The sequence below is a fragment of the Anopheles aquasalis genome, chromosome Y (genome assembly GCF_943734665.1).
Source record: "Anopheles aquasalis chromosome Y, idAnoAquaMG_Q_19, whole genome shotgun sequence".
Lineage (NCBI taxonomy): Eukaryota > Metazoa > Arthropoda > Insecta > Diptera > Culicidae > Anopheles > Anopheles aquasalis.
Window position 1 is genome coordinate 6,341,326 of NC_064879.1, and position 17,500 is coordinate 6,358,825.

Below are 17,500 nucleotides of genomic sequence, written 5' to 3' on the forward strand. Positions count from 1 at the left end.
CTAGACCTTGGTCAGTTTTCATCTCCAAAAAGTTTCCGAAAGTGCATATGAAATTTTGCACTAGCGATCTTGCTATTGTATTTGCTTCTTTGTTCTGCATTGGTATGATGACAATGTATTTTGTAAGGTCGCACTGAATTGTTAGCGCGTATCTGTTGTTGTTATTTGTTTTTGGTAACGGTCCCACTGTGTCTATCGAGATAACATCAAACGGTTTCGAGGGAGTTGTCGTCACAACTTGTTCCTCTTTCGTGTGTTTGCGCACTTTGTTAACTAAGCATGCCTCACATTTGTTAATGAAATCTCTTATTTCCTCCTTCATATTCCTCCATTTGTACTTTTCTCTTAACTTCATATACAAACGGTACTGGCCTACATGTCCTCCCGAAGGGGTCATGTGATAATCCCTGATTATTCTTAGCCTTTCTTCCTTGTCTGTGATCCATCTAGTTGGAGTGAACAGGACAATTTGGAAGTTGGAGATCGTTTTGTTGGCTATCTCCTTAATTGTTTCTACAGAGTAGTGGTTGAACAATGCATCTCCCTTCGCAATTGCAACTTTATCTCTATTATGCCTTTTGGCAATCTTACGCACTTCTAGAAGAGCAAACTCTAGTGCTTGACTTCCATTTCTTAGTGCAGATTTATATATGGGTACGCCAACAGACCCAAGCGCTTTGTTTTCATTGTGGTTTCTCACCACGAGCTCTATTTTTCCTTTTAACTCACCGGTTCTGAGTTTGAGCAATTTGGACACCTCGGAAGGCCTGTCCGTCTCCCACATTGTAGGGTGATCAACCCCTTGCTCTGCTCTTTTTGGTTCCTGTACTTGTACTTTTTGCTTAGCCATGGCCCTAGTAGTAATTTTTAAAATAGCGTTCTTAATCTCAATTTTATCGCTACTGGTGGGTGTGGATGCTTTTAGCTGGTCCGAATTGGGAACGATTCTGGACAGAGCATCCGCTACCACGTTACTTTTACCTGCTACAAATTCGATTTCGAAATCGAATTCCTCTAAATCTAATCTCATCCTAGTTAGTTTAGATGTCGGGTTTTTCATGCCGAACAGGTAAACTAAAGGCCTATGATCAGTCCTAATTTTAAATTTTCTACCGTACAGGTATGACCTAAAATAATTGATTGCCCAATGTATGGCTGTCAGCTCTTTTTCTATAATCGGTTTGTTTTTCTCCCCTGGCGTGAAACTCTTGCTTGCATATGCAATGGGGTGGTCACCGTTCTCGAAAATTTGGGATAGAACCGCACCGCATGCGCTATCAGAAGCGTCAGTGGTTACAATAAATTGTTTACTGAAATCCGGATATTTGAGAATTTCCGGGGCTATTAGATTCTTTTTCAGTGTGTCGAACGCGTGTTGGCATTCGACTGTCCAAACAAATTTAGCGCCCTTTTTCAGTAAACTGTTTAGCGGTTTGGCCTTTTTGGCAAAATTTTCCACAAATTTCCTGTAATAGTTGCAAAATGCAACAAAGCGTCTGTCCTCATCTGAGCTGGTAGGTATAGGGTAATTCCTAATTGTGTCGAACTTAGAATCGTCTGGAAAGATTCCTTTATCCGTTATTTTATGTCCTAAGTATGTTACTTCTGTTTTAAAAAAATTTACATTTCTTAGGATTAAGTTTAAGATTATACTTTCTCAACCTTTCAAAAACCTTATCTAAATTGTCAATATGATGCCGTGCACTGCACCCTGTGACGATTATATCATCAATGTATACGAATGCTAGCTCTGGCGTTAAGCCTGCCTTGGCTATAGCCATCATCCGTTGAAAACTATTAGGACTTATGTTCAACCCAAAGGGCATTCTTGTAAATTGATAATGTCCTGTTGGTGTGGAAAAAGCAGTATACTTCTTACATCTGCTTTTAAATCATGAATCTCTTCTTCCAACAAATGGAATTTAAATTTTTCACTTTTACTGCTTGGTTGTGAATCTCCCTGTTCTCTGCAATATACATTTTCCTGAGTATGATGATACTGTCTCTCTCTATTAACATTTTGCTCATACAAATGATGATTGGTCCTATTGTTCTGATATTGATATGATTCATCGTTATTCATTCTTGTCCAATGTTGGTTTACCCTTTTGCGACGGTTATGTCTATTGAAATTATAGTTATAGTCCTGATCTTGTTCAATATAGTGAGCTTTCCCAAATGAATAGTTTGTCTTATAATTTTCTTCTGGACCTTCTCCTCTAATCCAACATCCCCCTACAAATCCCGAATATTCCATTTCTGATGATTTTGTTTTCGTTTACATCCGTTTAAATCATACTTGAGATTCTTTCATTTGACTATGACTCACCATACCATACTGTATAAATTAACTGCGCGCGGGTCTGTCGTCGAAATTGGTCCTTTTCATCATCTGGGGTTCCATAGCTCAGGTCGGTTACGATCCATCCTTCCACGTTGGACTGACATGTCATCATCTTCCCGCCTGCTTCACTTGCGGATTGCTGCTCTCAAACTAGCTATTTGCTGCTAACTTCACCCCTGCTGCTCTCACTCTTCTCTCTTCGTTGATGTCCATTCTATAAGGCTGCCACTCCATTGTTGAAGTGTTGGTTGTTAGCCGTCAGCACTTTTTTTTTCCGTGCACGAAATCGCTGCGACCACTTATGTTCTGATCGATACTTTAATCAGCACTTTGATCACTTTCCGTTCACTATTGTTGTTGTTACCACTTTTGGTTTCACCATCCGATCACCTTCGATCAGCACTTCGTATTTTGTTTAACACTTTTGACTGTTCTTGCCAACAAGTCACGGTCGCCATGTGATGGGCGTAACTTTACACTCGCGGGAACCTTGCATCGCTTGGTTAGAACACCCGCGTTTGTACGCCGATTGCAGTTTCGGGGTGTCCGTCGTGGCGGACAGCCAATGTTGTTAACTAAGTGGACTCGAGGTTGACCGGACAACCGTGGTGAATCACCCGTGAGTGATTCACCTACTCAGTGGAGAACGTTGGAAGTCATTGGGCCTTACCAGGGTAGGGGGACACCAATGCTTCATAGGAGACAAGAAGTAAGTGACACGATGATGTTCGGTTGAGTACTGACTTCTGTCTGACTTCTCTACTCGGAAGTCATCTTTATTTATACTGCCTTATCCGATACGTTTGTCGGATAGGAAGAGTTCCGATTTACAAAACATCTGCAAGCGCTACAAACATCTACGCTGCAGACCGCGTTTCGGCCGTAGCTTTCTCTTCCGCATGGCCTCGTTCTTAGGCGGTAGAACCTTTTCCGCAATCACCGGGGTGGCGCTTCGCATGTTTATGTTTACCTTGGGCGGTCCGGCCCGGTTGGCAACAATCGCCTGAGTTCGGGGTTTACCCATTCTTCGCCTATGGGTTACGCCTTTACCTCCCTAGCTAACGCCCGTGATGCATGTGACATCTGCGCATCAGATGTTTGCGTCGCATCACATCTGCTTAGCAGACTTTCATCTGTTTAGCAGACATGCTACAACAGATTTGTTTAAAACAAAGTATAAACAATTTTAATGATATCTCGACGGGGCTACCTGGCAAAAAGTGTACAGATTATGTGTAAAAAATTTCGAAACGATCGGCTCAGTAGCTTTTACGGTATGATGGGCACCGACTTTGAAAACGTTGTTTTAGGGAAACGCTCTTCAAAGTACCGGGCTGCATGGAGCCTTGTATGAAACGCGGCCTTTTTTAAAATCTGTATCTTTGTCAGTTTCTCCTCGATTGATCCAAATCTTTTACAAAATACTCTTGAAAGGATCAGCTTACAGGGAAAAATGTTAAACACATGTGTCACAAATAAAAATTAAATACCGAAGTCCCCCCTTAAAAAAAGAGACTAAATTTGCCGATTTTTCATGGGCAAACCGTCAATCGCACAGCAGAAACTAAACATGCAGCATCAATAATAGTTATCCATGAGTCATCAGACAAAATTTGAAAGCTCTATCAGTCGAACTCTAATCGTGATGGCAAAAAAAGCGAAGCAACTTCGTTCCGAGGTTTGCGCATTTCAAAAACGGTATCCTGACGCGACCAAAAAGATTATCGTGTGACACTTTGTGAGTGTCGGATAGGGTCGTTCCAGTATCTACAAGATCTTGGCACTAATAGCATCACAAAAAGGCATAGTTCTGCACGGCCGACGACTCTGACCGACCAAAACCTCCAAAGGAGGTGATGAGCAAGACCGAGGAAAAAGTGCTTATATCGCTGCGTGCGATTGGGCATACATGTCAGAAAGCGGAAGTCCCGGCCACTAATCTAGGAGCAGCAAGTAATGTCGCAGCGATAGCGGCTGATCAAGATCGTCATGTTAATTTTTTCAACGCATCGCGACGTGCCGGCGTTGAATGAACGCGATACTTATCTCATCCTGGATGACAAATTATTAAAATGCACTTCATAATTTACTACCTGCTCGGAGAAAGTCAGCTCTAAAGTGAAATTCACTCACTTTAGAGTTCATCAAGAAGGTCCTGCAGTGGATAACAATCAGCTGCCCTTTTTAACTCCGTACTGGACTTGATCGGTAAAATTTATTATGAAAATTGGCTGCAAAAGGATGTGTCAATCATCAAGGAACACTAATAGTACGAAGACCGGGGAATGTAATCACAAACGATACTCGAAGTAATCGTTAGACGAAATGGAGCAGCTCAGTATCAATGTGATACCGAAGATGGCGAACCTGCGCAACGTCTCCCAGCTGCTGCCCATCGAATATTTCTGGGCTATTACACTCCTTCCAGTTAGTATAGGACCACCTGTGATTTTCGTAGTTTCTCACTACTGATAACAGTAATAATTTCAACCCGTATCATTATTGATTGGTATTGGTGAGATATGTTTACAGTGTGAGTTTCGTATTTTTACGTGCATATACCACACAGATACACGCATTTGGTGTTTTCGACCTGTCAAGTTAGTATAAGACCATTTCAATTTTTCTTCAAAACCAATTCTATTTTTGATTGCAAAAAATAGCCGCAGTTTGCAGATAATACAATTAATAAAGAGTTACTTTTCCGCTGCGATTTGCAACCAGGAGAATGCGATTTGGCCTACTTTTCACCCTTTTTTTCAGCGCCTCCTGCTTTAAGTCGTCCCTTGCCTTAAGAATTGCACTTTTGAGCTCATCAACTGAGGAAAACTAATTCCCTTAGCGTAAATCTTAACTACAAGGATTCTCCAGATGAATTTAAACTTGATTTAAATCTAAAGAACGAGCAGACCAATCGAGCAAATCAATTTTCAGGTCCTTCATCTTCAGTGTCGCGGGTGGATGGCGGCACTATTCAATTGATAAATATTTTTTTCGACCGGTTGGTGATCAAAAATGGGACTGAACAGCCTTCCAGAACCTTAATACAATCTTTGCACTTCATTTTGAACGACGTGAGAGCTTTTTTTCAGTAAAATAACGCCGTCACGGCGACACTTGCCTACTTAAAGTATACAAACATCAGTGTAATGTCCTGGCCAGCGATTTCTCCGGACTGAAATTCGACGGAGAATGATTGGCGGATGCTAGTTAGTGATGTTTACGGGAATGGTAGGCAATTGACACCGTAGATCAGGTGGAAGTAGCTAATAAGAGTGCATGGCGATCCTTGCGCACTGCAACATTTTTCATGCTCGCTGTAAGCATGCCAACCCGCATTTCCAGGCAATTAATAGTAACGGAGGAGTTACTGATTGTAAATAAAATAAAATTGATAGCCTAATGAACTGTCTTCCATCTTAATTTAATTTTTTTTGTAGGGTGAGGCTATCATTATGAAACACCTCATTTTTGGATTTTTGGCTCCCAAATCCACAATTTTTAATATTTTTTCAAAATTCAAACGGCATACGACTTTTAACGATGAAAGGAACATTTACAGTATTTTTAATTATTTTTGAGGCGCTTTATTCGAGCGCGAAATAGAAAAAACAGGGTGAGGCTATCATAATGAAACATAGTGTACATGGTTTTGCATATGGTATTATAAACTGCAACTGCCGTCGTAAAATGCATCATTTTTGGATAAAGTTTTAAGCCGGGGATACATGAAGCGTAAACTCTCGTATAAACTCAGAGTGTAATGTCAAAAAGATTATACTTATGTCAAACAGATTATAGGCCCGCGAAGCGTAAATCCGAGCGTAAAAGCATGCGTAAACACAGCACCAACATGAAACGTAGCGTTATAAAGAATTTAATGTTCTACAATCGCTAATATACAGCAAAAACATCTTAAAATATATAAAAAGATGTTCATAAATCAACTTATCTCGTGGATTTATGCTTTTTGTGGCCAAAAACACATGTAATTGATGTAATAGCATAGTGTAATTGCAGGTGCACGAATGTAATTGCAATTGACATTTCGGTATAAACTTTTATGCGATTATGCCTGCCACATGAAGCGTAAACTTTTTGGCATTACACTCTGAGTTTACGCTAGAGTTTACGCTTCATGTATCGCCGGCTTTAAACAAATCGTCCCCAAAATACGGTCAAATATACCTGAAAAGTAATTTGAGTTGAAACACAGAATGAAGTATGCTGATAAGTTAAACCTGCTGTTAACATAAACAAACTCACTAATTTTATCCTCGCGGACCATTTGGTCCATGGTGTATTTTCTATGGAAATGGCTTTCTAAACGATTGAATATGAATCGTTTGGCTTTTGTAAGCAAAAGATATTGACCTATTTTGCATTATATGTGTTTATATTGGTATAATAGAATATAAAGATCGACATTTCGCAATATTGGTTTGCAATCCAAATCACATAAACGAATTTGGGCGCCAAAATACGACCACATTACGTCTCGAAATTTGCCGGACGTTCACTAGATGAAAGGAGGGAGAAGTTTCCGTCAAACTGAATTGATATCGCAGTCATTACAATCTAAAATTGTAGTCATAACAATCTAATATGCCGATTCCGGAACCACAAAGTGAGCCAAACTATTGTATTAGGTAAGCTTGGTCGCCGACCATCCGGGGGAATGACTACGATAAGTGGTAGATAGGAGGAAGGAGGTATCATCATTTGTGTTTGAGTGACGAATGTGATGAAGAGAATCAATTGAGGTTGATGGATCCGTTGTTCGTTGCAAAAAATCAAATGATTTGGAGCGACAAACCATTCCTCGAGATCATCGGATCACAAGCACATAATATCATCACAACACGGCCTCGCCCCGATTAGAGATTTGTGGTTCTGCTTCCAATGTTCTACAATTGTCATGAAAACGTGACAATTAACGAGCAACTGGTGGCGTTCAGAGGACGGTGTTCTTTTTGAAAGTATATGCCATCCAAACCAGCTAAACACAGTTTGAAGTTTTGGCTAGCAGTGGATTCCTTGACAAGCTACTTGTGGAATATTCAACCGTATCTCGGAAAGTCGGCCACCGCAAATCCCGAAAAAACCAAGGCGAACGATTGGTTCTAGATTTGTTCGATACCTTGAAAGGCCATAATATTATAACAGACATTTTTTCACTACGTTCAATTTGGGCCAAACTCTTTTACGGCGTAAGATAACTCTCGTTGGCACTGTTCGAAAGAACAAAACCTTCATTCCGCCAAAATTACTGGACTTAAAGAAGAAACCCTTATATCAATCAACGTCTGCTTTTGAGAAAGATCATTACATTGGTATCATATGTTGGCCACAAAAACAAAGGAACAGTATTACTAAGCACTATGCATTCTCAACCAAACATTGCCGAAGGGTCAAAGAAGAAGCCTGAAATTGTCACCTATTACAATTCGAAAAAAGGTTTGTTTTGATCTTTTTTCTCATTCCATCGATATAGCTCTAATCATTGTGTTTCGATATTCAGGTGGTGTGGATACGGCGGACCAAATGATCAGCTGCTACAGTTCAAGAAGAAAGACAAACCAATGGCCATCCGTAGTGTTCTCTAATATCATAGATATTTAGGCTTTGAACGCATATGTTATATTTTCCGAGATCGATCCATCGTGGAGTCCTCGTTATGTGAATCTGTGAAACGCTCACAATTTTTACGACAATTAGCGATTGATTTGGCCCATGAACACATGCAGCAACGAACAGCGATTCCAAGGCTGGCTTCATCTGCAGAATTATTCACAAAAATGTGCTCATCACCTACAACTTACCTCAGCAGATCGTTGACTAATGAATCTCGATCGGGCTCAGCACTTTTGTCAACGCCATCATCGTCGGCAGTGCCTTCAACAAGCCTAAAAAGGTGGCCAGTGCCGGTGGTGTAAAAGCAAATCCGAGAAAAAATGGGTCGAATGTGGAGTATTTGTTTGTAAAAATGATAGAAAAGTGTTATGTAGTACATGTATGAGTCGAACTGTCCAAACAATAGCTATATTATAACTGCTATTAGAGGAAAATGTACTATGGACCAAACCACGAACCACGAACCATTTTATCCACGAGGATAAAATTAGTGAGTTTTTGTTTTTCTCGACTCCTTTTTTTTTTTTTTTAATTTTACAAGCTTAGTGGAATACTATTGTACGAACCTGGGCAAAGACACCAGGAACAGTGTGGGACTCCCACCCACTAAACCACTCGCTTGGTTCCTGTTACCTCACCTCCGCGGCTTTCCTCTTTCGAGATTACACACAGAGGAGAGGCAGTGCCAAAACACTTACACCAAGAAACAACCGTCTAAAACGACTTCCTTGGAATGATGATCCAAACCACCTACTTCATCATTCGTAATCCCCGTTTTCCCTCCCAAATTAAGACGTTGTACCAAGGTACTCTAAAGAGAAGCTTCAGCCTAAGCCTATCCCCTCTCCCCATAGGGCCTCAAGGTCAGCGCGGGTTGCTGAGAATCCCTGATGGTTGTCCTGGGAACAATCATCATCCTGACCTCATGGAACCAAGTTTTGGTCGTTGACAGCCTGGTGTCTTTGGAATTCCCGTCATTCCAAGCACAGTCGCGTCATGACGTGTCCCACAAACGAACTTACCCCATCAAATGCCTCCCGGTTTCCGCACATCAGAGACACGATGTTCTCCGGGCGGATCTCCTCTCCTATTATGGCTTGTGTCCTACCCCTGGCTTCATCGAATCTGGGGCAGCGGAACACGACGTGCTCAGGGGACTCCACGACCCCCGCGCAAGCGGGGCACATTTCCGAGGAGGCTCGCCCTATACGGTGGAGATATTCCCGGAAATAACCATGTCCCGTAAGGAACTGGGTCAGGTCGTAGCTTATCTCCCCGTAACCGCGTGAAATCCAGCGTTTGATGACTGGGATCAGACGGTACGTCCAGCGTCCGCGCGCATCATTCTCCCACTCACACTGCCAGCGCTCCATCGTCCTGCGCCTCGTGTCCGCGCGAATGCCCGCCCTTCCACGGCCGGCGTAGCATTCCATGTCTTCCTTGACGCGGATCCCGACTGGGATCATGCCGGTTATCACGCACACGGCCGCCAGAGACACTGTACTGAAGGAGCCTGCCACCCGAACCGCAGTGAGTCGATGGACTTGATTTAGCGAGTCCAGATTTCGCTGTACCGTCAGCGCCTCAGCCCATGCAGGTCCCGCGTAGCGCAGCACGGATGATACCACACCTGCAAGCAGTCTCCTCTTACTGCTACTCAGCCCCTTAGTCCTGCCCATTATGCCCGAGAGAGCGTGAAGGGCCTTCTTTGCCTTGCTGGAGGCGTATTCTACATGGTTTTTGAAGCTAAGCTTGGAGTCAATCATCACTCCGAGATACTTGATCGCTTCCTGAGCCCGAACCACGTGACTCCCGATCTTGATCGACGCCACTTGGACTGGCTGCAGGTTGCTAACAAGGATCATCTCGGATTTGTGGAGAGCGATCTCCAGCCCCACCCCGGACATCCACGCTTCCACTGCTTCGATAGATCGCGCCGCGTTTACGGACACCTCTTCCAGGCTCTGGCCACTGACCGTCAGGACCATATCGTCGGCAAAGCCAACGACCATAGTCCCGACTGGCAGCCTTAGCCGCAGAACCCCATCAAACATCACGTTCCAGAGTGTTGGCCCTAGAACGGATCCTTGGGGAACGCCAGCCGTAAGCTGCACTTCATGTGGACCTGATTCGGTGTCGTACAGCAGGACCCGATTATAGAAGTAGCTACCCAGGATGCGGCACAGGTAGTCGGGTACCCTCATACCGTGCAGCGCCCGGGCGATCGCCAACCAGCTGGCGTTGTTGAACGCATTTTTCACGTCAATCGTAACAACCGCACAGAACCGGTCGCCGGTACGTTTTTGAATACGTGCCCTGTTTGCAGATGCAACTACCACGCGTATTGCGTCCACTGTAGACCTGCCATGCCTGAAGCCGAACTGTCTATCAGACAGGCCACTGGCTCCCTCTGTGAACACCGTCAGCCTGTTGAGGATCAGGCGTTCAAGGAGTTTACCCATGGTGTCCAGCAGGCAGATCGGCCTATAGGATGGGTCGTCCCCTGGGTTCTTACCTGGTTTCGGCAGAAGCAGGAGCTTCTGGCGCTTCCAGCGGTCCGGAAACACACAATCGTCCAGGCACTTTTGAAGCACCTTCCGAAACACTGCAGGGCAGGATAGCAGGGCGGTCTTCAGGGCAATGTTTGGGATTCCATCCGGACCCGGGGCTTTGCCCGGAACCAGGCGTTGAGCTGCTAATTGCAGCTCCTCATCCGTAACAGGCGCCATCACCTCGCCCTCAGCTGCGCCATAGGGTGTGTCCGGCCACGCCGTCCGCTCGGGAAGCGGGAACAGGTCAGCCACTATGGCCTGCTTTCGGACAGGGCAGATTTCCCGAGGTGCGTTTGAGCCACGGAGCCCCCCGTACGCGCTCCTGAACGCGCCACCCCAGATGTCCGACTCAGCATCTTTTATGAGTCGGTGGAGACTCTCTTTCTTTGCTCGCTTAATCTCCAAAGAGAGAGATTTCTTTGCTTTCTTTAGCACTCCCTCGGCGATCTTTCTCTCACTTTCGGTCTTGCACCGCCGCTTCTTTTTCCCGGCCCGCCTGCACGCTACCCACAAGTCCTGTAGCTGCGGTGTCCACCACGGGGTTGACTTCTCCGGTTTTGGTAGCCCACTACGCCTTGCCATAGTCACGTCACACGCGGTAACCATCGCCGATGTCAGGGCCTCAACGCTTGGGGGTTCAGCGCTGCTGTGCCGACATAAGGCGGCAGTGAACAGCTCTTTCTGGAACATGCTGGTCTTCCAGCTTGGATGACGGGAGTGCTCAGCCTTGGACCGCCATCCTAGCGGGTTGATTCCTTCTCGAGATGTAGCCTCCACGGTGTACCATAGGGCGAGGTGGTCACTGAAGGTGAACTCATCTCATACCTGCCACTGCATGCCACTTTCCAGTTCAGGACTGCGGAATGTCAGATCGATGAAGGACTCCCGACCATTCTTCCTGAATGTGCTGATTCTTCCGTCGTTCAACAGCACTATATTCAGGCGCACAATTGCCTCCTCCAGACGATCACCACGCTCGTTGTTGGTCTTGCTGCCCCAGGATGTCGACCAAGCATTAAAGTCGCCCGCCAGTACGAGAGGGCGGCGGTGATTGTCCAACAACAACTCCACGATGTTGTCCAGCATACGTGTATACTGGTCCATAGACCAGCGCGGAGGAGCGTAGCACGAGCACACTGTTACACCCCCGACCACTGCGGCGACAAAACCCTCGTCCGTTGGAGATGACAACCGCTCCTCGATGAGATACTTTCCGCATACGAGTATCGCAACTAGGCCACCCTTGTCCCCGCACCAGCGGATGTCATTGGTTGGAACCCTATAGGGTTCGGAGAGCAGGGCTATATCACGCTTGGAGACTTGCATCGACCTAGTCAACAAATCCTGGGCAGCTTCGCAGTGGTTGAGATTCAGCTGCGTTATCTCGATACTGCGTTCAGCGCGCCGCACCGAAAACTTCCCGGATAGTGGCTTCTGTCACTTGCTTCCGGGCACAGGACACACTTGCGTTCGTTTGTGCATTCCTTGGAGAGGTGCCCTTCCTCTCCGCAACCCTTGCACAAGCTGCGCCTGTCTGGTCCTTTGCATCCGCCGACCGTGTGCCCGAACCCCCAGCATTTATGACACTGGGTTGGCCTGTTTGGCGCACGAAGCGAACAATCGTTCCACCCGATGCGCACTTGTTTCGCCTTGATCAGCGTCTCCGCTTCGGCTGCCGACAGAAGGATTTCGGCCAGGATCTTCCGGTTGTAGAAGCGGCGTAGCTTTACTACCGGCTTCTCGACCAGGCCGAAGGTGGACTGCAGAGCTTCTGACACCTGATCCTCGGTGACGCCCTCGCACAACCACCTGCACTCCACCATGTTTCTCGACCCCTATCATACTTTTTATTAACTTAAATGTATATTTATGCTTATTAGCCGAAAATAGCACCATATCGAAAATTTCAAGACGATCGGAGTTTTAGTTTTGAAGATAACAAAAAAACCAACGAGAAATGGACCAAATGGTCCGAGGGTAACAGCAGGTGTTGTGGTGAAGAACGATTTTTGTAGCGGACGTCGGTAATCAGTCGAACTCAAAACTGAAAGAAATTTATTTTCAGTTTCTTAGTATTTAAACACCTTAACTTATCGCACTCACACGTCGTCCCTGCACCAGCGTCGTAGTAAAAAGGACAGTACAATCAGATAAAGAAAAGCACTTGACATCCGATTTGACAGCCGGTTTGGTTTCACCTAATTCGACCTAATTAATTCACCTATTCACCTAATTAGTTCGTCTTGCACCTGATTAGACCTGGCGTTAACACCCCCGCCCGTAACACCAGGTGTTTCCCTGGACCTGGTTTTACGTTCATTGTATCTCTACTACTGCCAGGTTGGCGACTGCTCGCCTGTATAAGCCCTTGGATGTCCGTACATCGGCTTGCCTGACGCGTTCGTCTGGTCCCTGTATTATATGCTCTACCACTCCTCGGGTCCAACTTTTATGGTTCGAACCGTCTACCACAAACACTAAATCTCCTACTGCCAGAGTCTTACGCTCGCCAAGCCATTTAGAACGCTTATTAATCGTGGGGAGATATTCCTTGCTCCATCTTTCCCACATTCTATTGGCTAAATTTTGCGAACGTTTGTACGCGTCTCGCAGCGCTTCCGCCGGATTTACATCGTCTAAGATATTGTCCGCTATTGTCACCGTACCTCGGAGGAAATGGTTCGGAGTGATTGCCTCCGCATCCGCGGACTCCTGTGAGACATACGTTAGGGGTCGCGTGTTAATCATTTCTGCGGCCTCCGCCAGTACTGTGAGCAGGACCTCGTCTGTCAGGGTCCTTCCGTCATCCAGCGCTTTCAAGCACTCCTTCACGGATCTCACCATCCGCTCCCAAATTCCGCCCATATGCGGCGTCACCGGAGGGATGAAGTGCCATGCCGTGGCTACGCCTATCACGCTGCTGGCGGTGTCCTGAAAGATTCTGTGGAACTCACTAGAAGCCCCTTTAAAACATGTTGCGTTATCTGAATATATGTCGGACGGAACACCGTGCGCCTTGTTGAACCGCCGAAAAGCCATCACACACGATTGGGTGGTCAGACTGTGCACCACTTCCAGGTGAATGGCCCGTATCGCCAGGCACGTAAACAGTGCAACCCATCTCTTTTCCTTTCTGCGCCCTACAGTCACTTCAATTGGGCCCAGGTAATCTACGCCTACAGTGCTGAACGGTCGAACTTGCGGTGTTACTCTCTGTAGCGGTAGTGGGGCCATCTTCGGTGTTGCGGGGCGACATCGATACACTTTACACCAGACGCACTGTCGCATGACTTGCAGAACAGCCGTCCTTAGGTTCCCGATCCAGAATCGCTGTCGTAGTTCGTTTACAACAGTTTCCCTGTTAGCATGGCCGAATTTCTCATGGTAGCGGTGGATGATTTTCTTCGTCAACTCATGCTTCCTAGGGAGAATAACGGGAAATCTCTTGTCGAACGGAATTTCTTGGTGCAAACTTAGCCTGCCGTTCGCTCTTAAGACACCGTCTGCATCCAGAATCGGGTCTAACTTGAATATTGCGCTTGAGGGGGGAATCTTTCCACGTTCTTCGATGGGCTGGTTGTTTAAGTTGCCGGTTAAGATACTCATTTCATCGGGAAAGCATTCGAATTGGGTTTGTTTCCAAAGGCTGATTTCCGCCTTTTGCAGCTCCTGCTGACTTAACGGTTCCTGCGCGGATTGCAGATGAGCTTTGATAAGCGATTCTTGCCTTTTGCTTGCTTTTATCGTAAGAATCGCCAGACCACTTTTCTTGCGCTTACAGTTTTCTACGAAGCGCACCGCGTAAGCCATTGTTCTCAGCAGGGTAGTCCATTTCGACATTCTCTCCACTGACACCATTCCGTGGAAGAGGACTACACCTCGGGCTTCTTCTCCCGTATCTTCTAGCGGCAGTTTTTTAGCAGGCCACCGATTCTCGGGCTGGTATAAAAACGATGGTCCTTTGAACCACTCGCTCTCGCTATCCAGGAACGCTGATTTGTTCCATTTGGTCAGCAGGTCCGCTATATTGGATTTGGTTGGGATCCACCGCCAATCTGTGGCCCGTGTCATTTCTAGAATTTCGCCGACCCTAAATGCCACGAATTGCTTGTATTTATGCTGGTCCGATCTGAGCCAACTGCACACCGTGCTCGAGTCTGACCAAAGTACGCAGCGGTCAATTGGCAAAGTGAGCATCGTAGTGATTGTTCGTGTCAGCCTTGCGCCTAAAACCGCGGCCATTAACTCGAGGCGTGGAATTGATTGGCGCTTTAGGGGTGCCACCTTTGCCCTCGCCATCACTAAGCTGCAGCGGATAGTGCCTTGAACGTCAATGCGTAGATATCCGACCGCACCGTACGCGTTCTCGCCAGCGTCTGTGAAGACGTGCAGTTCGATCGAGTCCACCTCTTTCGACACCCATTCACCTAGATAGCATCTTGGAATGCGTATCTTCTCTACTTCTTCGAGGGAGGCTGTCCACTGTTTCCACTTCTCCCAACAGTTATCACCGATTTCCTCATCCCATGTGCAGCCGCTACGCCACAAGTCTTGAATGATTATCTTTCCCTGAATTGAATAGGGCGACATTAATCCAAGAGGGTCGAAAAGTCCCATGACGCTGCTCAGCACCTTTCGTTTGGTGGGCCGATTTTCACTTAGCTGCAACTGCCTTTGGGACTGTGTGGAAAAGTACAGTTCGTCGCTCTCAGTATCCCCGATAATGCCGAGCTCTCGTTCCTGGGTCGTCGCTTTGTCTTGCGTGAATTGGACTATGGCCTCGTCAGGTATGGCATCATGATGGCTGAGATGTTCGCCGCTTCTCTCGGGGGCGTTCGTTGGACCATAGATCGTCCATCCGAGTTTGCATCTTGTCGCCACCGGTTCGTTGATGCCGCCGACCTTAACCTCTTCTGGCGTGAAAACTTGGAGGTTGTTCAGCCCAATTAACATTTCTGGCCGACCTTCGTAGCTCGAGAAGGGAATGCCTTCGAGATGGCTGTAGTGGTTCTTTATATCGGTCTCGACCAGTTTCTGTTCGGGAAGTAGTAACTTTTCTACTGTGCGGACTGATTTCAATAGCATTTTTTCGCTCTCTCCTACCGCTGATACCCAAATATCCATTCGCTGTGATTCCGTTTCCGTTCTGGATATATCCGCGGTCCATTTCACAGTCAAGGATTCTCGTTTACCTTCCAGACCTAACCGATCCGCCAGATTTTTCTCTATTAGCGTGACGGAGGCTCCTTCGTCTAGGAAAGCCAGCACTCTTTCTGACTGCTCTTGTCGGTGGATTGTCACCGGTACTACGCGGAACAGGTTCTGCTGGTGGGTATCGATATGAGCACTGGTCCCTAACACCGTGCTTATCTCCGGGTGAAGCAGGGGATTGTGATCGGCGGTACAATTTCCCACATTGCATCTTAGCTTGAACCTACACGGGAAAGGCTGGTGATTGTTCAGGCATCTTTTGCACAGCTTATGCTGGTCTACGAGCTGCAAGCGTTCTGCGTACTTTTTCACGGCAAACTCCGGGCAGAACCGTACTTTATGCTCATTGCTCATACACGACACGCAACTTCTTTGCGGTACCACAGTCTTCGCTACCTGCTCGTGATGGGTGAACAGGGAACCACTTCCCGTCTGTCTCTTGTTTGTACCCGCGTTTACACTTTCGCTTAACTCGAGGAACACGTTGGCTTCGCAAGCGTCCGTGACGATTTCATTGACAAAGTCAGTGAAAGTACGAAGGTTCGCCGTGGGTTTCGTCCGCTTATACCGCACCCAATCTCGCTTATCGCCATCTGGGAGCTTCTCGACCAGATTCTGTATGACCAGAGGGTTATTCAGGTGGTTCACTAACCCCACCGCTTCGAGGTGCTCGCACAGTTGCTCTATCGCCGTTCCGAACGGAATAAATGATGCCAATTTACCTGCCTTTGGCGGCGTCAAACTTTGTACCCTTTGTAGTAGATGTTTCAGCAGCTGTTCTGGACGACCAAAGAGGAGGCGCAACTTCTCTATAACTCTTGGCACCGAGCTTGGCAGCAGTAGCTGGCCTCGGACCATGTCCAGCGCCTGGCCTTTCAGGCATTCTTGTAGCCTCGCGAGGTTTTCTACCTCCGAAAAGCCACATGCCTCTGTTGTCGCTTCGAAGGCTGCGAAAAACAGCGGCCACTCTTCTGTTTTTCCCGTGAATACCGGGAGCCTCTTGCTGACCGCGCTTCTCGCGGCTAACTGAGCCTTTGTAGGCTGGTTAGATGGCTGGTTCGATGCACTTGCATTTGAATGCGCAGAATTCACTGCTGCTTCTGTCGCCTCGGGTTCGCTTATCGAATTTCCTCGAGATTCCGTTACAGACAGCAGCGGTTTTCCCTTTTCTAGGGTGGCTTTTTTAGCCATGCGCGCTTCTTTCATGCGTTCAAAGTGCTCTCGTTGCACTGCATCGGCCTCATCCTCTTCCTCCATCATCTGCTCTTCTAGCAGCAGCCTTTTTTTCTCTAGCGCACGCCGCAATTGCCTCTCTTTTCGCTTCAGCGCGATGGCGGCCTCCAGCTCCCTGTCCTGTTTCGCATACTCTTGCTCAATCTCGTGGAGCCTTTGCTTTTCTGCAGCGGAACCGGGGCTCTCTTTCTGTCTTTCGCGCTGCGCGCGCTCCGCGCATGTGCTTTCTGTGCAGAACCAGATGCCCTCTTCATCGGGATTTCCTACGCAACGGCAATGATACCATTGCGAGCAGCTGTCGCAGCAGATCATCCTTTCGTCGACGGTCGAGCGTTCACCGCACTTTCCGCACGGCGTCAGCGTGAAATCGTTTTTGGAGGTCATCGCGCACTTGATTTTTGGAGGTTGGGGCGCACTTTACTTACGCTTTTCTAGCGACGTTTTTGATATTGTTGTGGTGAAGAACGATTTTTGTAGTGGACGTCGGTAATCAGTCGAACTCAAAACTGAAAGAAATTTATTTTCA

At 46.7% G+C, this 17,500-nt stretch overlaps 1 protein-coding gene across 1 annotated transcript in view; it reads left to right on the plus strand.

Annotated features, from left to right (window-relative positions):
- The window catches only part of LOC126579810 (dynein axonemal heavy chain 5-like), a 40,651-nt gene that overhangs the window by 5,171 nt on the left and 17,980 nt on the right, over positions 1–17,500 (plus strand). The window lies entirely within an intron of this gene.